The sequence below is a fragment of the Chiloscyllium plagiosum genome, unplaced genomic scaffold, assembly GCF_037043375.1.
Source record: "Chiloscyllium plagiosum isolate Xiang-an unplaced genomic scaffold, Cpla_swu_hap1 HiC_scaffold_25, whole genome shotgun sequence".
In the NCBI taxonomy this organism is placed as follows: domain Eukaryota; kingdom Metazoa; phylum Chordata; class Chondrichthyes; order Orectolobiformes; family Hemiscylliidae; genus Chiloscyllium; species Chiloscyllium plagiosum.
This window is the reverse complement of record NW_028270163.1, coordinates 62,913,589-62,933,599: the sequence shown is the minus strand read 5'-3', so window position 1 is coordinate 62,933,599 and position 20,011 is coordinate 62,913,589. Positions and strand designations below refer to the sequence as shown.

The window sequence follows — 20,011 nt, the reverse complement described above, 5'->3', positions numbered from 1 at the left end:
CCCTCCACCCAGCTCTGCAGCTTATCACTGTCCCTCTGTAACCTACACCATCCCTCCACCCAGCTCTGCAGCTTATCACTGTCCCTCTGTAACCTACAACTTCCCTCCTCCCAGCTCTGCAGCTTATCACTGTCCCTCTGTAACCAACAACATCCCTCTGTCCAGCTCCGCAGCTTATCACTGTCCCTCTGTAACCTACAACATCCCTCCTCCCAGCTCTGCAGCTTATCACTGTCCCTGTGTAACCTACAACTTCCCTCCTCCCAGCGCTGCAGCTTATCACTGTCCCTCTGTAACCTACAACATCCCTCTGTCCAGCTCTGCAGCTTATCACTGTCCCTGAGTAACCTACAACATCCCTCCTCCCAGCTCTGCAGATGATCACTGTCCCTCTGTAACCTACAACATCCCTCTGTCCAGCTCTGCAGCTTATCACTGTCTCTGTGTAACCTACAACTTCCCTCCTCCCAGCTCTGCAGCTTATCAGTGTCCCTCTGTAACCTACATCATCCCTCCTCCCAGCTCTGCAGCTTATCACTGTCCCTCTGTAACCTACAACATCTCTCTGTCCAGCTCTGCAGCTTATTACTGTCCCTCTGTAACTTACAACATCCCTCTGTCCAGCTCTGCAGCTTATCACTGTCCCTGTGTAACCTACAACATCCCTCCTCCCAGCTCTGCAGCTTATCACTGTCCCTCTGTAACCTACATCATCCCTCTGTCCAGCTCTGCAGCTTATCACTGTCCCTGTGTAACCTACAACATCCCTCCTCCCAGTTCTGCAGCTTATCACTGTCCCTCTGTAACCTACACCATCCCTCCACCCAGCTCTGCAGCTTATCACTGTCCCTCTGTAACCTACACCATCCCTCCACCCAGCTCTGCAGCTTATCACTGTCCCTCTGTAACCTACAACTTCCCTCCTCCCAGCTCTGCAGCTTATCACTGTCCCTCTGTAACCAACAACATCCCTCTGTCCAGCTCCGCAGCTTATCACTGTCCCTCTGTAACCTACAACATCCCTCCTCCCAGCTCTGCAGCTTATCACTGTCCCTCTGTAACCTACAACATCCCTCCTCCCAGCTATGCAGCTTATCACTGTCCCTGTGTAACCTACAACTTCCCTCCTCCCAGCGCTGCAGCTTATCACTGTCCCTCTGTAACCTACAACATCCCTCTGTCCAGCTCTGCAGCTTATCACTGTCCCTGAGTAACCTACAACATCCCTCCTCCCAGCTCTGCAGATGATCACTGTCCCTCTGTAACCTACAACATCCCTCTGTCCAGCTCTGCAGCTTATCACTGTCTCTGTGTAACCTACAACTTCCCTCCTCCCAGCTCTGCAGCTTATCAGTGTCCCTCTGTAACCTACATCATCCCTCCTCCCAGCTCTGCAGCTTATCACTGTCCCTCTGTAACCTACAACATCCCTCTGTCCAGCTCTGCAGCTTATCACTGTCCCTCTGTAACCTACATCATCCCTCTGTCCAGCTCTGCAGCTTATCACTGTCCCTCTGTAACCTACAACATCCCTCCTCCCAGCTCTACAGCTTATCACTGTCCCTCTGTAACCTACATAATCCCTCCTCCCAACTCTGCAGCTTAAACACTGTCCCTCTGTAACCTACAACATCCCTCCTCCCAACTCTGCAGCTTATCACTGTCCCTCTGTAACCTACAACATCCCTCCTCCCAGCTCTGCATCTTATCACTGTCCCTCTGTAACCTACAACATCCCTCCTCCCAGCTCTACAGCTTATCACTGTCCCTCTGTAACCTACATAATCCCTCCTCCCAACTCTGCAGCTTAAACACTGTCCCTCTGTAACCTACAACATCCCTCCTCCCAGCTCTGCAGCTTATCACTGTCCCTCTGTAACCTACAACATCCCTCCTCCCAGCTCTGCATCTTATCACTGTCCCTCTGTAATCGACAACATCCCTCCACCCAGCTCTGCAGCTTATCATTGTCCCTCTGTAACCTACACCACCCTCCTTCCAGCTCTGCAGCTTATCACTGTCCCTCTGTAACCTACAACATCCCTCTGTCCAGCTCTGCAGCTTATCACTGTCCCTGTGTAACCTACAACATCCCTCCTCCCAGCTCTGCAGCTTATCACTGTCCCTCTGTAACCTACATCATCCCTCTGTCCAGCTCTGCAGCTTATCACTGTCCCTCTGTAATCTACATCATCCCTCTGTCCAGCTCTACAGCTTATCACTGTCCCTCTGGAACCTACATCATCCCTCTGTCCAGCTATGCAGCTTAAACACTGTCCCTCTGTAACCTACAACATCCCTCCTCCCAGCTCTGCAGCTTATCACTGTCCCTCTGTAACCTACATCATCCCTCTGTCCAGCTCTGCAGTTTATCACTGTCCCTCTGTAATCTACATCATCCCTCTGTCCAGCTCTGCAGCTTATCACTGTCCCTCTGTAATCTACATCATCCCTCTGTCCAGCTATGCAGCTTAAACACTGTCCCTCTGTAACCTACGACATCCCACCTCCCAGCTCTGCAGCTTATCACTGTCCCTCTGTAACCTACAACATCCCTCCTCCCAGCTCTGCAGCTTGTCACTGTCCCTCTGTAACCTACATCATCCCTCTGTCCAGCTCTGCAGCTTATCACCGTCTCTGTGTAACCTACAACATCCCTCCACCCAGCTCTGCAGCTTATCACTGTCCCTCTGTAACCTACATCATCCCTCTGTCCAGCTCTGCAGCTTATCACTGTCCCTCTGTAACCTACAACATCCCTCCTCCCAGCTCTGCAGCTTGTCACTGTCCCTCTGTAACCTACATCATCCCTCTGTCCAGCTCTGCAGCTTATCACTGTCCCTCTGTAACCTACAACATCCCTCTGTCCAGCTCTGCAGCTTATCACTGTCCCTCAGTAACCTACAACATCCCTCTGTCCAGCTCTGCAGCTTATCACTGTCCCTCTGTAACCTCCAACATCCCACTGTCCAGCTCTGCAGCTTATCACTGTCCCTCTGTAACCTACAACATCCCTCCTCCCAGCTCTGCAGCTTATCACTGTCCCTCTGTAACCTACATCATCCCTCTGTCCAGCTCTGCAGCTTATCACTGTCCCTCTGTAACCTACAACATCCCTCCTCCCAGCTCTGCAGTTTATCACTGTCCCTCTGTAACCTACAACATCCCTCTGTCCAGCTCTGCAGCTTATCACTGTCCCTCTGTAACCTACAACATCCCTCCTCCCAGCTCTGCAGCTTATCACTGTCCCTCTGTAACCTACATCATCCCTCTGTCCAGCTCTGCAGCTTATCACTGTCTCTGTGTAACCTACAACATCCCTCCTCCCAGCTCTGCAGCTTATCACTGTCCCTCTGTAACCTACAACATCCCTCCTCCCAGCTCTGCAGCTTATCACTGTCCCTGTGTAACCTACAACATCCCTCCTCCCAGCTCTGCAGCTTATCACTGTCTCTGTGTAACCTACAACATCCCTCCTCCCAGCTCTGCAGCTTATCACTGTCCCTCTGTAACCTACATCATCCCTGCTCCCAGCTCTGCAGCTTATCACTGTCCCTGTGTAACCTACAACATCCATCCTCCCAGCTCTGCAGCTTATCACCGTCCCTGCGTAACCTACAACATCCCTCTGTCCAGCTCTGCAGCTTATCACTGTCCCTCTGTAACCTACAACATACCTCTGTCCAGCTCTGCAGCTTATCACTGTCCCTCTGTAACCTACAACATCCCTCCTCCCAGCTCTGCAGCTTGTCACTGTCCCTCTGTAACCTACATCATCCCTCTGTCCAGCTCTACAGCTTATCACTGTCCCTCTGGAACCTACATCATCCCTCTGTCCAGCTATGCAGCTTAAACACTGTCCCTCTGTAACCTACAACATCCCTCCTCCCAGCTCTGCAGCTTATCACTGTCCCTCTGTAACCTACATCATCCCTCTGTCCAGCTCTGCAGTTTATCACTGTCCCTCTGTAATCTACATCATCCCTCTGTCCAGCTCTGCAGCTTATCACTGTCCCTCTGTAATCTACATCATCCCTCTGTCCAGCTATGCAGCTTAAACACTGTCCCTCTGTAACCTACGACATCCCACCTCCCAGCTCTGCAGCTTATCACTGTCCCTCTGTAACCTACAACATCCCTCTGTCCAGCTCTGCAGTTTATCACTGTCCCTCTGTAACCTACAACATCCCTCTGTCCAGCTCTGCAACATATCACTGTCCCTCTGTAACCTACAACATCCCTCCTCCCAGCTCTGCAGCTTATCACTGTCCCTCTGTAACCTACAACATCCCTCCTCCCAGCTCTGCATCTTATCACTGTCTCTGTGTAACCTACAACATCCCTCTGTCCAGCTCTGCAGCTTATCACTGTCCCTCTGTAACCTACAACATCCCTCCTCCCAGTTCTGCAGCTTATCACTGTCCCTCTGTAACCTACAACATCCCTCCTCCCAGCTCTGCAGCTTATCACTGTCCCTCTGTAACCTACAACATCCCTCCTCCCAGCTCTGCATCTTATCACTGTCTCTGTGTAACCTACATCATCCCTCTGTCCAGCTCTGCAGCTTATCACTGTCCCTCTGTAACCTACAACATCCCTCCACCCAGCTCTGCAGCTTATCACTGTCCCTCTGTAACCTACATCAACCCTCCTCCCAGCTCTGCAGCTCATCTCTATCCCTCTGTAACCTACAACATCCCTCCTCCCAGCTCTGCAGCTTATCACTGTCCCTCTGTAACCTAAAACTTCCCTCCTCCCAGCTCTGCAGCTTATCACTGTCCCTCTGTAACCAACAACATCCCTCTGTCCAGGTCTGCAGCTTATCACTGTCTCTGTGTAACCTACAACATCCCTCCTCCCAGCTCTGCAGCTTATCACTGTCCCTCTGTAACCTACAACATCCCTCCTCCCAGCTCTGCAGCTTATCACTGTCCCTCTGTAACCTACAACATCCCTCTGTCCAGCTCTGCAGTTTATCACTGTCCCTCTGTAACCTACATCATCCCTCTGTCCAGCTCTGCAGCTTATCACTGTCCCTGTGTAACCTACAACATCCATCCTCCCAGCTCTGCAGCTTATCACCGTCCCTGCGTAACCTACAACATCCCACTGTCCAGCTCTGCAGCTTATCACTGTCCCTCTGTAACCTACAACATCCCTCCTCCCAGCTCTGCAGTTTATCACCGTCTCTGTGTAACCTACAACATCCCTCCACGCAGCTCTGCAGCTTATCACTGTCCCTCTGTAACCTACATCATCCGTCTGTCCAGCTCTGCAGCTTATCACTGTCCCTGTGTAACCTACAACATCCCTCCTCCCAGCTCTGCAGCTTATCACTGTCCCTGTGTAACCTACAACATCCCTCCTCCCAGCTCTGCAGCTTATCACTGTCCCTCTGTAACCTACAACATCCCTCCTCCCAGCTCTGCAGCTTATCACTGTCCCTCTGTAACCTACAACATCCCTCTGTCCAGCTCTGCAGCTTATCACTGTCCCTCTGTCACCTACAACACCCCTCTGTCCAGCTCTGCAGCTTATCACTGTCCCTCTGTAACCTACAACATCCCTCCACCCAGCTCTGCAGCTTATCACTGTCCCTCTGTAACCTACAACATCCTTCTGTCCAGCTCTGCAGCTTATCACTGTCCCTCAGTAACCTACAACATCCCTCTGTCCAGCTCTGCAGCTTATCACTGTCCCTCTGTAACCTCCAACATCCCTCTGTCCAGCTCTGCAGCTTATCACTGTCCCTCTGTAACCTACAACATCCCTCTGTCCAGCTCTGCAGCTTATCACTGTCCCTCTGTAACCTACAACATCCCTCTGTCCAGCTCTGCAGCTTATCACTGTCCCTCTGTAACCTACAACATCCCTCCTCCCAGCTCTGCAGTTTATCACTGTCCCTCTGTAACCTACAACATCCCTCTGTCCAGCTCTGCAGCTTATCACTGTCCCTCTGTAACCTACAACATCCCTCCTCCCAGCTCTGCAGCTTATCACTGTCCCTCTGTAACCTACATCATCCCTCTGTCCAGCTCTGCAGCTTATCACTGTCTCTGTGTAACCTACAACATCCCTCCTCCCAGCTCTGCAGCTTATCACTGTCCCTCTGTAACCTACAACATCCCTCCTCCCAGCTCTGCAGCTTATCACTGTCCCTGTGTAACCTACAACATCCCTCCTCCCAGCTCTGCAGCTTATCACTGTCCCTCTGTAACCTACATCATCCCTGCTCCCAGCTCTGCAGCTTATCACTGTCCCGGTGTAACCTACAACATCCCTCCTCCCAGCTCTGCAGCTTATCACTGTCCCTGTGTAACCTACAACATCCATCCTCCCAGCTCTGCAGCTTATCACCGTCCCTGCGTAACCTACAACATCCCTCTGTCCAGCTCTGCAGCTTATCACTGTCCCTCTGTAACCTACAACATCCCTCTGTCCAGCTCTGCAGCTTATCACTGTCCCTCTGTAACCTACAACATCCCTCCTCCCAGCTCTGCAGCTTGTCACTGTCCCTCTGTAACCTACATCATCCCTCTGTCCAGCTCTGCAGCTTATCACCGTCTCTGTGTAACCTACAACATCCCTCCACCCAGCTCTGCAGCTTATCACTGTCCCTCTGTAACCTACATCATCCCTCTGTCCAGCTCTGCAGCTTATCACTGTCCCTCTGTAACCTACAACATCCCTCCTCCCAGCTCTGCAGCTTGTCACTGTCCCTCTGTAACCTACATCATCCCTCTGTCCAGCTCTGCAGCTTATCACCGTCTCTGTGTAACCTACAACATCCCTCCTCCCAGCTCTGCAGCTTATCACTGTCCCTGTGTAACCTACAACGTCCCTCCTCCCAGCTCTGCAGCTTATCACTGTCCCTCTGTAACCTACATCATCCCTCTGTCCAGCTCTGCAGCTTATCACTGTCCCTCTGTAACCTACAACATCCCTCCACCCAGCTCTGCAGCTTATCACTGTCCCTCAGTAACCTACAACATCCCTCTGTCCAGCTCTGCAGCTTATCACTGTCCCTCTGTAACCTCCAACATCCCACTGTCCAGCTCTGCAGCTTATCACTGTCCCTCTGTAACCTACAACATCCCTCCTCCCAGCTCTGCAGCTTATCACTGTCCCTCTGTAACCTACATCATCCCTCTGTCCAGCTCTGCAGCTTATCACTGTCCCTCTGTAACCTACAACATCCCTCCTCCCAGCTCTGCAGTTTATCACTGTCCCTCTGTAACCTACAACATCCCTCTGTCCAGCTCTGCAGCTTATCACTGTCCCTCTGTAACCTACAACATCCCTCCTCCCAGCTCTGCAGCTTATCACTGTCCCTCTGTAACCTACATCATCCCTCTGTCCAGCTCTGCAGCTTATCACTGTCTCTGTGTAACCTACAACATCCCTCCTCCCAGCTCTGCAGCTTATCACTGTCCCTCTGTAACCTACAACATCCCTCCTCCCAGCTCTGCAGCTTATCACTGTCCCTGTGTAACCTACAACATCCCTCCTCCCAGCTCTGCAGCTTATCACTGTCTCTGTGTAACCTACAACATCCCTCCTCCCAGCTCTGCAGCTTATCACTGTCCCTCTGTAACCTACATCATCCCTGCTCCCAGCTCTGCAGCTTATCACTGTCCCTGTGTAACCTACAACATCCATCCTCCCAGCTCTGCAGCTTATCACCGTCCCTGCGTAACCTACAACATCCCTCTGTCCAGCTCTGCAGCTTATCACTGTCCCTCTGTAACCTACAACATACCTCTGTCCAGCTCTGCAGCTTATCACTGTCCCTCTGTAACCTACAACATCCCTCCTCCCAGCTCTGCAGCTTGTCACTGTCCCTCTGTAACCTACATCATCCCTCTGTCCAGCTCTGCAGCTTATCACCGTCTCTGTGTAACCTACAACATCCCTCCACCCAGCTCCGCAGCTTATCACTGTCCCTCTGTAACCTACATCATCCCTCTGTCCAGCTCTGCAGCTTATCACTGTCCCTCTGTAACCTACAACATCCCTCCTCCCAGCTCTGCAGCTTGTCACTGTCCCTCTGTAACCTACATCATCCCTCTGTCCAGCTCTGCAGCTTATCAGTCTCTCTGTGTAACCTACAACATCGCTCCTCCCAGCTCTGCAGCTTATCACTGTCCCTCTGTAACCTACAACATCCCTCCACCCAGCTCTGCAGCTTATCACTGTCCCTCTGTAACCTACAACATCCCTCTGTCCAGCTCTGCAGCTTATCACTGTCCCTCTGTAACCTACAACATCCCTCTGTCCAGCTCTGCAGCTTATCACTGTCCCTCTGTAACCTACAACATCCCTCCACCCAGCTCTGCAGCTTATCACTGTCCCTCTGTAACCTACATCATCCCTCTGTCCAGCTCTGCAGCTTATCACTGTCCCTCTGTAACCTACAACATCCCTCCACCCAGCTCTGCAGCTTATCACTGTCCCTCAGTAACCTACAACATCCCTCTGTCCAGCTCTGCAGCTTATCACTGTCCCTCTGTAACCTCCAACATCCCTCTGTCCAGCTCTGCAGCTTATCACTGTCCCTCTGTAACCGACAACATCCCTCCTCCCAGCTCTGCAGCTTATCACTGTCCCTCTGTAACCTACATCATCCCTCTGTCCAGCTCTGCAGCTTATCACTGTCCCTCTGTAACCTACAACATCCCTCCACCCAGCTCTGCAGCTTATCACTGTCCCTCTGTAACCTACAACATCCCTCTGTCCAGCTCTGCAGCTTATCACTGTCCCTCTGTAACCTACAACATCCCTCTGTCCAGCTCTGCAGCTTATCACTGTCCCTCTGTAACCTACAACATCCCTCCACCCAGCTCTGCAGCTTATCACTGTCCCTCTGTAACCTACAACATCCCTCTGTCCAGCTCTGCAGCTTATCACTGTCCCTCTGTAACCTACAACATCCCTCTGTCCAGCTCTGCAGCTTATCACTGTCCCTCTGTAACCTACAACATCCCTCCACCCAGCTCTGCAGCTTATCACTGTCCCTCTGTAACCTACATCATCCCTCTGTCCAGCTCTGCAGCTTATCACTGTCCCTCTGTAACCTACAACATCCCTCTGTCCAGCTCTGCAGCTTATCACTGTCCCTGTGTAACCTACAACATCCCTCCTCCCAGCTCTGCAGCTTATCACTGTCCCTCTGTAACCTACAACATCCCTCCTCCCAGCTCTGCAGCTTATCACTGTCCCTCTGTAACCTACATCATCCCTCTGTCCAGCTCTGCAGCTTATCACTGTCCCTCTGTAACCTACCACATCTCTCCTCCCAGCTCTGCAGCTTATCACTGTCCCTCTGTAACCTACAACATCTCTCCTCCCAGCTCTGCAGCTTATCACCGTCTCTGTGTAACCTACAACATCCCTCCACCCAGCTCTGCAGCTTATCACTGTCCCTGTGTAACCTACAACATCCCTCCTCCCAGCTCTGCAGCTTATCACTGTCCCTCTGTAACCTACATCATCCCTCTGTCCAGCTCTGCAGCTTATCACTGTCCCTCTGTAACCTACAACATCCCTCCACCCAGCTTTGCAGGTTATCACTGTCCCTCAGTAACCTACAACATCCCTCCTCCCAGCTCTGCAGCTTATCACTGTCCCTCTGTAACCTACAACATCCCTCTGTCCAGCTCTGCAGCTTATCACTGTCCCTCTGTAACCTACAACATCCCTCCACCCAGCTCTGCAGCATTCCTTATCCAGAGTATTGCTGCGAGCTGCCCATACCCACAACATGAACAGCAGGTCGCTGAGGTAAAGTGGTAGTCACATTGTCATGCAGCTGTACTGGGGGAGATTCCAACACCTGGAACATCAGCATTATCATCCCCGTTCACTCGCACTGACGATTGAGAGACGTCTCTCTAATGCATTGATCTCATTGAGCATAGCCTCGTTACGGTACCTCACTCTATAGGCTATTACCTCAGCTTTGCCCATCACTAACTGCGTGGTGTTTAATTTGGGCTGTGTTCAGAGGCAGCTTTTTCACGCAGAGAGTGGTACGTGTATGGAATGAGCTGCCAGAGGAAGTCGTGGAGGCTGGTACAATTACAGCATTTAAAAGGCATCTGGTTGGGTACAGTAAATGAATAGTTAGGATTTAGTGGGATATGGGCTGGGTGCTGGCAAACAGACCTAGATTGGGTTGGGATATCTGGTCAGCATGAACGAGTTGGGCCGAAGGGTCTGTTTCCGTGCTGTACATCTCTATGACTTTGGATATATTCCTAGTTGAATTTGAACTTCATTTATTTCTGTTTCTCTCTTGTGTATTTCAGGTGACGACTCACATCAGTTTAATAAATGAGCTCCTGGTGAGGACAGCGTTCATATCGGAATGTGCATTTTGCAGGTTTTCTTGTTCACTGTTTGATGATGTTTTTAGACAGATGAAGGAGTTACTGATGAGATGGTATAGGGGGGTTAGGGTATGGGGGGGTTAGGGTACAGAAGGGGTTAGGTTATGGGGGGTTAGGGTACGGGGGGTTAGGGTATGGGGGGGTTAGGGTACAGAAGGGGTTAGGTTATGGGGGGTTAGGGTACGGGAGGTTAGGGTATGGGGGAGTTAGGGTACAGAAGGGGTTAGGGTATGGGGGAGTTAGGGTACAGAAGGGTTTAGGGTACGGGGGTTAGGGTATGGGGGGGTTTGGGTCTGGGGGGTTAGGGTATGGGGGTTAGGGTATGGGGGTTAAGGGTATGGGGGTTAAGGGTATGGGGTGGTTAGGGTACAGGGGTTAGGGTATGGGTGTTAAGGGTATGGGGTGGTTAGGGTACAGGAGAGGTTAGGGTACGAGGGGTTAGGGTATGGAGGGGTTAGTGTATGGGGGGTTAGGGTACAGAAGGGGTTAGGGCACGGGGGGTTAGGGTATGGGGGTTAGGGTATGGGGGTTAAGGGTATGGGGTGGTTAGGGTACAGGAGGGATTAGGGTACAGGGGTTAGGGTATGGGGGTTAAGGGTATTGGGTGGTTAGGGTACAGGAGGGGTTAGGGTACGAGGGGTTAGGGTATGGAGGGGTTAGTGTATGGGGAGTTAGGGTACAGGAGGGGTTAGGGTATGGGGGGCTTAGCATACAGGGGGCTTAGGCTACAGAGGGGGTTGGGGTATAGGGGCTTAGGCTACAGGGGGGTTAGGGTACAGGGGGTTTTGGGTATAGTGGAGTTAGAGTACAGGGGGTTAGGGTACAGGGAGGTTGAGTTACAGGGGGCTTAGAGTACAGGGGGGTTAGGGTACAGTGGGATTGGGGTACAGGGGACTTAGGGTACAGGGGGGTTAGGGTACGGGGGTTGGGGTACAAGGGGGGTTAGAGTACAGGGGGGTTATGGTAGAGGGGTGTAGGGTAGAGGGGGGTTAGGGTACAGGGGGTTAGGGTACAGGGGGTTAGGGTACAGGGGGGTTACGGTACGGGGGTTAGGGTACAGGGGGCTGGGGCAGGGGGTTAGGGTATAGGGGGGTTAGGGTACGGGGGGTTAGGGTACAGGGGGTTCGGGTACAGGGGATTGGGGTACAGGGGGTTGGGGTACAGGGGGTTAGGTTAGAGGGGGTTAGGTTAGAGGGGGTTAGGTTAGAGGGGGTTAGGGAACAGGGGGTTAGGGTACAGGGGGTTAGGGTACAGGGGGTTAGGGTACAGGGGGTTGGGGTACAGAGGGTTAGGGTAGAGGGGGTTAGGTTAGAGGGGGTTGGGGTAGAGGGATTAGGGTACGGAAGTTAGGGTACGAGGATTAGGGTACAGGGGGGTTAACGTACAGGGGGTTAGTGTACAGGGGGTTGGGGTATGGGGGGGGGGTTAGGGTATGGGGGGTTCGTATACAGGAGGGGTTAGGGTATGGGAGGTTAGGGTATAGGGGGTTAGGGTACGGCGGTTAGGGTACTGGGGTTAGGGGACAGGGTGTTGGGGTACAGTGGGGGTTAGTTTGGAGGATGCTGCATGGAATGGGGTCTGGGTAAATGATGCAGTATCTGGGATTGATCAGAAGGGGTGAGTGGGTGTGTCCTGTCAGCAGAGGGTGGGTCTTGGGGTAAAGGAGGTGGGTCCTGAGGTAAAGGGGGGTGTCTTGTGGGTTGGGGGGGGTGTCCTTTGGGGGGGGTGTCCTGTGGGCGGAGGGTGGTTCCTGAGGTAAAGGGGGGTGTCCTGTGGGTGGGGGAGGTGGGAGACAGTGAACGTTCAATCTGGAGCAGGGCAGGATTGTCATGTCCCACTCAGAGAGGGAGGGTGTCAGGTCAGGGTCTGGGGGAGGGGAGGTGAGGGGGTGGGGGAGTGCGTGAGGGTCTGGGGGGTTGAGGATCTCGGGATGAGGGTCTGAGGGGTGAGGGTCTGAGGGGTGAGGGTCTGAGGGGTGAGGGTCTGAGGGGTGAGGGTCTCGGGGGTGAGGGTCTCAGGGAGAGGGTCTCGGGGTGAGGGCCTCGGGGTGAGGGTCTCGGGGTGAGGGCCTCGGGGTGAGGGCCTCGGGGTGAGGGCCTCGGGGTGAGGGTCTCGGGGTGAGGGTCTCGGGGTGAGGGTCTGAGGGGTGAGGGTCTCGGGGTGAGGGTCTCGGGGTGAGGGTCTCGGGGTGAGGGTCTGAGGGGTGAGGGTCTCGGGGTGAGGGTCTCGGGGTGAGGGTCTGAGGGGTGAGGGTCTCGGGGTGAGGGTCTCGGGGTGAGGGCCTCGGGGTGAGGGCCTCGGGGTGAGGGTCTCGGGGTGAGGGCCTCGGGGTGAGGGTCTCGGGGTGAGGGTCTGTGAGTTACACTCAGTCTCTGCTGACACGTTACTCAGGAGTCAGGCTGTGTCTTTAATTGTGTCATTACACTGGAGTTCTCTAAATTCTCGGATTTATTTGGAGACTTTTGGAGGCTCCCATGTGTGGGGGATATTCCCAGGCAAATCCGACAGGGTCCCTGTGCCCTCCTCCTACCTTCCCTGGAATAGGAACCGGCAATCGGAAAACTCAGGGCCTGGTGTTGTATCAGCTGCTGGGTTCCCCTGTACCTCACCACGACCCAACCACCATAAACGGGCTACACACGGACAGAAACCAAACATTCATGCTCAGAGTGGGGGGGCACGGGAGTGAGGCTGAGGGGGTGAGGGCTCGGGGAGGAGGGGGTGAGGTTGAGGGGGTGAGGTCTCGGGGAGGGGGGGAGGGCTCGGGGGGTGAGGTCTCGGGGGGGAGGGGGTGAGGCTGAGGGGGTGAGGTCTTGGGGAGGGGGGGAGGGTTCGGGGGGGTGAGGTCTCGGGGAGGAGGGGGTGAGGCTGAGGGGGTGAGGTCTCAGGGAGGGGGGTGAGGCTGAGGGGGTAAGGTCTCGGGGAGGTGGGGGGAGGCTGAGGGGGTGAGGTCTTGGGGAGGGGGGGAGGGCTCGGGGGGTGAGGTCTCGGGGAGGAGGGGGTGAGGCTGAGGGGGTGAGGTCTTGGGGAGGAGGGGGTGAGGCTGAGGGGGTGAGGTCTCGGGGAGGAGGGTGAGGCTGAGGGGGTGAGGTCTCGGGGAGGAGGGTGTGAGGCTGACGGGGTGAGGTCTCGGGGAGGAGGGGGTGAGGCCGAGGGGGTGAGGTCTCGGGGAGGAGGGTGAGGCTGAGGGGGTGAGGTCTCGGGGAGGAGGGTGTGAGGCTGACGGGGTAAGGTCTTGGGGAGGGGGTGAGGTCTCGGGGATTGTGCTGGCCTGGGCAGCAGGACATAGTGCCAGGGGTGAGGCACAGAGCCCTCTGTCCTGTGGAGTGTACTTATTATGAATATTTATTTATGAACCCATCGGGTTGTCCAGGATGCAGTAAAAATGTTGCCTGTCGGCAGAGTCCCTGACATTTTCAATTTGAATGTCTGCATTTTATAATCCCCTGTGTCACCTGATCATGGAATCTGCAGCTCATTGCCATGTCAACAATATGGTAGCATCACCTCACCCCCCCTCGGGACTGCACCCTCTCACCTCACCCCCACTCCCTGGGGCCTCACCCCTCACCCTCTCATCCTCACCCCCCCAGGGTCTCACCCTCTCACCGCCACCCCCGGGGCCTCACCCCTCACCCTCTCATCCTCAGCCCCCCCCAGGGCCTCACCCTGTCACCCCCAGCCCCCGGGGCCTCACCCCTCACCCTCTCACCCTCACCCATCCCAGGGCCTCACCCTCTCACCCCCACCCCCAGAGCCTCACCCCTCACCCTCTCATCCTCACCCCCCCGGGGCCTCACCCTCTCAACCCCACCCCACGGGGCCTCACCCCTCACCCTCTCACCCTCACCCACCCCGGAGCCTCACCCCTCACCCTCTCATCCTCACCCCCCCCCCCCCCCCCCCCCCCCCAGGGCCTCACCCTCTCACCCCCAGCCCCCGGGGTCTCACCCCTCACCCTCTCACCCTCACCCACCCCGGAGCCTCACCCCTCACCCTCTCACCCTCACCCCCCCGGGGCCTCACCCTCTCAACCCCACCCCCCGGGGGCCTCACCCCTCACCCTCTCACACCCACACCCACCTCCCTCAGGACCTCACCCTCTCACCCCCCCCCCCCCCTCGGTGTCTCACCCCTCACCCTCTCACTCCCACCCCCCTTGGGACCTCTCACCCTGTCACACCCACCCCCTCGGGACCTCACCATCTCAACCCCCCCCCCCTCACCCCTCACCCTCTCACCCCCCTGAATGTAACATCGCTGTTTGAATATAACCTTGTGGCCGGGTTCTCTGGGTGGCTTATATTGTAAATATCTAAAAGCAGGTTGATCATACGTACCCATCCGTACAGGTGGGTGTTTGATTGTGAACCCAGAACTGGGTCAGGGAGCCATACTCTAACCTGATTAGTCTCTCAGCATCGAGCAAGCATTTCACTTGAAGATTCTAGTCTGGCTTGTGAACAGTTTTATACGGAATTAATTAATTGCGGCAAGAAATGTTGTGACAGTGCTGTTTAAATAGCTGTAAATTAGTCGCTATTATTTTTAAACTAACTTGTATAAAACCATTTTGCTGTGTTCATGTTGTGACTCTCTGTGATATTTAGTTGGTTAATTTGAGGCTGTGCCTAAACATTGAGACAGCCCCCATTAACCCAAAATCAGTATTCAAATAAAACAACCAGTCTCCTAATCTTCTTCATGTCCGATATCATTAATTCTCTCCCTTTTGTGTACCTTAGACTTAGCACAATGCCTGGTAACCTTTCATTCTGTTTATTAATTTGATGTAGGGGTCAGCACTTATTGCCCATCCTAGGACAGATGTCAGAGGTAGTTTCTTTACTCAGAGAGTGGTAGGGTCATGGAACCCACTGCCTGCAACAGCTGTAGAGTCACCAATGTTAAGGGCTTTTAAATGGTCATTGGATAAACATATGGATGAAAATGGAATAGTGTGGGACAGATAGGCTTCAGATTGGTTCCACATGCAGCATTGAGGGCCAAAGGGCCTGTACTACGCTGTAATGTTGTACGTTCTATGTCCCTAGTTGCCCCCTTGAGAAGGTGGGGTGAGCTGCCTTCTTGAACCGCTGCAGTCCATGTGCCGTAGGTTGACCCACAATGTCAGTAAGGAAGCAGTTCCAATGTTAAGGGCTTTTAAATGGCCATTGGATAAACATATGAATGACCAGGAGGGTTTTTTGATAATGAGCAATGGTTCCAGGGTCATCAGTAGGTTCTTAATTGCAAATTTTTTTAAAGTTGAATTCTAATTCTACCATTGAACTGGGATTGTCAGAATATCCCTAGGTCTCTGAATTGGTGCTGTTGTGTAGTCACTGCTTCGTGAAGGTAGGGATGATTATTGACCGTCACTCACTAGTGTATAACTAATTCTCTTGTATTTATCTCCAGAATAAAACTCCCGAACAATTGCATCAGTTTGTCAGTTGGAAGACGCTCCAAACCACTCTTGTGGATGACCCAGAGGATTCTTCAGATGATGTAAAACATTATTGCAGCGTTGTTTTTCAGTTACTTGTCCCAGTGAAAGAAGACTCACTTCTGAAATGCTTCTTTTTACTTTTTAAAACAGATTGATTTGTTTCCAGAAAGCAAAGACACTGGCAAGACTCCCCAGGCTCCAAATGTTGTAGCTGAAACCTCAGATAAACCGATGATTCCTGAAGATGTTGGCAGGAAACCGGTCCCCTTGAAAGATGAGACTTCAGCTCCAACCAAACAGACACACTCTAGTGAAAAATCTTTGAGAAAATTGGAAATTGAACTGATGGATTCGGCTGCACTCTTGGTGACTGAGGATGAAAATCAGCTTCATCCAGATGTTGTATTAGCTCTTCAACACATTCGAAATGTGACTAACACCCAACCTGCTTTGATTCGGCGAGTAACTGTTCTGGAAAAGTCCTTAGCAGATCTAGGTGAGTGCTGGAGTATGATGACCAGTGCACTTTCAAACTGGGGCAACAGGACATACAGCCGGGGCAACAGGACATACAGCCGGGGCAACAGGACATACAACCGGGGTAACAGGACATACAACCGGGGCAACAGGACATACAGCCGGGGCAACAGGACATAGAGCCGGGGCAACAGGACATAGAGCCGGGGCAACAGGACATACAGCCGGGGCAACAGGACATACAACCGGGGCAACAGGACATACAGCCGGGGCAACAGGACATACAACCGGGGCAACAGGACATACAACCGGGGCAACAGGACATACAGCCGGGGCAACAGGACATACAACCGGGGCAACAGGACATACAGCCGGGGCAACAGGACATACAACCGGGGCAACAGGACATACAGCCGGGGCAACAGGACATACAACCGGGGCAACAGGACATACAGCCGGGGCAACAGGACATACAACTGGGGCAACAGGACATACAACCGGGGCAACAGGACATACAACTGGGGCAACAGGACATACAACTGGGGCAACAGGACATACAACCGGGGCAACAGGACATACAACTGGGGCAACAGGACATACAACCGGGGCAACAGGACATACAACTGGGGCAACAGGACATACAACCTGGGGCAACAGGACATACAACCGGGGCAACAGGACATACAACCGGGGCAACAGGACATACAACCGGGGCAACAGGACATACAACGTGGGGCAACAGGACATACAACCGGGGCAACAGGACATACAACCGGGCAACAGGACATACAACCGGGGCAACAGGACATACAACCGGGCAAACAGGACATACAACCTGGGGCAACAGGACATACAACCGGGGCAACAGGACATACAACCGGGGCAACAGGACATACAACTGGGGCAACAGGACATACAACCTGGGGCAACAGGACATACAACCGGGGCAACAGGACATACAACCGGGGCAACAGGACATACAACCTGGGGCAACAGGACATACAACCGGGGCAACAGGACATACAACTGGGGCAACAGGACATACAACCTGGGGCAACAGGACATACAACCTGGGGCAACAGGACATACAACCGGGGCAACAGGACATACAACTGGGGCAACAGGACATACAATCGGGGCAACAGGACATACAACCGGGCAAACAGGACATACAACCGGGGCAACAGGACATACAACCTGGGGCAACAGGACATACAACCTGGGCAAACAGGACATACAACTGGGGCAAACAGGACATACAACTGGGGCAAACAGGACATACAACCTGGGGCAACAGGACATACAACCGGGGCAACAGGACATACAACTGGGGCAACAGGACATACAACTGGGGCAACAGGACATACAACCGGGGCAACAGGACATACAACTGGGGCAACAGGACATACAACCGGGGCAACAGGACATACAGCCGGTGCAACAGGACATACAATCGGGGCAACAGGACATACAACCGGGGCAACAGGACATACAACCGGGGCAACAGGACATACAGCCGGTGCAACAGGACATACAGCCGGGGCAACAGGACATACAACCGGGGCAACAGGACATACAGCCGGGGCAACAGGACATACAACCTGGGGCAACAGGACATACAACCGGGGCAACAGGACATACAGCCGGGGCAACAGGACATACAACCTGGGCAACAGGACATACAGCCGGGGCAACAGGACATACAACCGGGGCAACAGGACATACAGCCGGGGCAACAGGACATACAGCCGGGGCAACAGGACATACAACCGGGGCAACAGGACATACAGCCGGGGCAACAGGACATACAACCGGGGCAACAGGACATACAACCGGGGCAACAGGAATACAACTGGGGCAAACAGGACATACAACCGGGGCAACAGGACATACAACCGGGGCAACAGGACATACAACCGGGGCAACAGGACATACAACCTGGGGCAACAGGACATACAACCGGGGCAACAGGACATACAACTGGGGCAACAGGACATACAACCGGGGCAACAGGACATACAACCGGGGCAACAGGACATACAACCTGGGGCAACAGGACATACAACCGGGGCAACAGGACATACAACCTGGGGCAACAGGACATACAACCGGGGCAACAGGACATACAACCGGGCAACAGGACATACAACCGGGGCAACAGGACATACAACCAGGGCAACAGGACATACAACCGGGGCAACAGGACATACAACCGGGGCAACAGGACATACAACCTGGGCAACAGGACATACAACCGGGCAAACAGGACATACAACCGGGGCAACAGGACATACAACCGGGGCAACAGGACATACAACTGGGGCAACAGGACATACAGCCGGGGCAACAGGACATACAACTGGGGCAACAGGACATACAACCGGGGCAACAGGACATACAACCGGGCAACAGGACATACAACCGGGGCAACAGGACATACAGCCGGGGCAACAGGACATACAACCGGGGCAACAGGACATACAACTGGGGCAACAGGACATACAACCGGGGCAACAGGACATACAGCCGGGGCAACAGGACATACAACCGGGGCAACAGGACATACAACTGGGGCAACAGGACATACAACCGGGCAACAGGACATACAACCGGGGCAACAGGACATACAACTGGGGCAACAGGACATACAACCGGGCAACAGGACATACAACCAGGGCAACAGGACATACAACCGGGGCAACAGGACATACAACCGGGCAACAGGACATACAACCGGGGCAACAGGACATACAACCTGGGGTAGCAGGACATACAACCGGGGCAACAGGACATACAACCGGGGCAACAGGACATACAGCCGGGGCAACAGGACATACAACTGGGGCAACAGGACATACAACCGGGCAACAGGACATACAACCAGGGCAACAGGACATACAACCGGGGCAACAGGACATACAACCGGGCAACAGGACATACAACCGGGGCAACAGGACATACAACCTGGGGTAGCAGGACATACAACCGGGGCAACAGGACATACAACCGGGGCAACAGGACATACAACCGGGGCAACAGGACATACAACCGGGGCAAACAGGACATACAACCGGGCAACAGGACATACAACCGGGCAACAGGACATACAACCGGGGCAAACAGGACATACAACCGGGGCAACAGGACATACAACCGGGGCAACAGGACATACAACCGGGGCAACAGGACATACAACCGGGCAACAGGACATACAACCGGGGCAACAGGACATCTTTTTGATTGCTGGCGTTCACTCCCTCGGACCCTCCTTCTCCTTTATTCACTCTGTACCTTGACTGGGTGTAGGTTTGGAGTTAGCTCCGCAGGCTCTTCATGGCGAGGCAGCTGTCCTGTCACTCCGGCCCAGTTACACCTGGTGTTATTGGAAGTACTCTCACTTGCTTGTGTGGTTTGTGCTGAGCTGAGGTCCAGGATTGAAGCTCAGAAAAACAATTGTAAAAAGATTATTTTAAATTTGTCTTATTTATTTTGCAAAATCGAGTAATGAGATTTGGAAAAGTGACCATTATTCAGTTTAAAAAATCAATAACAAACATTTTTTAATGTTTTGAAGCTTGGTGTTGATGGAAAGGATCCTTTGGGTTGGGTTTGGAATTTGGGTATTTCCTCTCCCACTGCCAAGACTGGAAGATTCCCTTCTGTAAAGGGCGTCAGTTTAAGTTGTACACTTACA

The 20,011-nt window shown here is 53.5% G+C and overlaps 1 pseudogene across 1 annotated transcript in view; it reads left to right on the top strand.

The window, feature by feature from the left end:
- Positions 1 to 20,011, top strand: part of LOC122562327 (uncharacterized) — a 171,956-nt pseudogene that overhangs the window by 45,511 nt on the left and 106,434 nt on the right. The window contains exons 3-5 of the transcript XR_015761445.1: positions 10,308 to 10,343; positions 15,810 to 15,899; positions 15,991 to 16,336. The product of XR_015761445.1 is annotated as an uncharacterized LOC122562327 (transcript). The remainder of the gene's footprint in view (positions 1 to 10,307; positions 10,344 to 15,809; positions 15,900 to 15,990; positions 16,337 to 20,011) is intronic.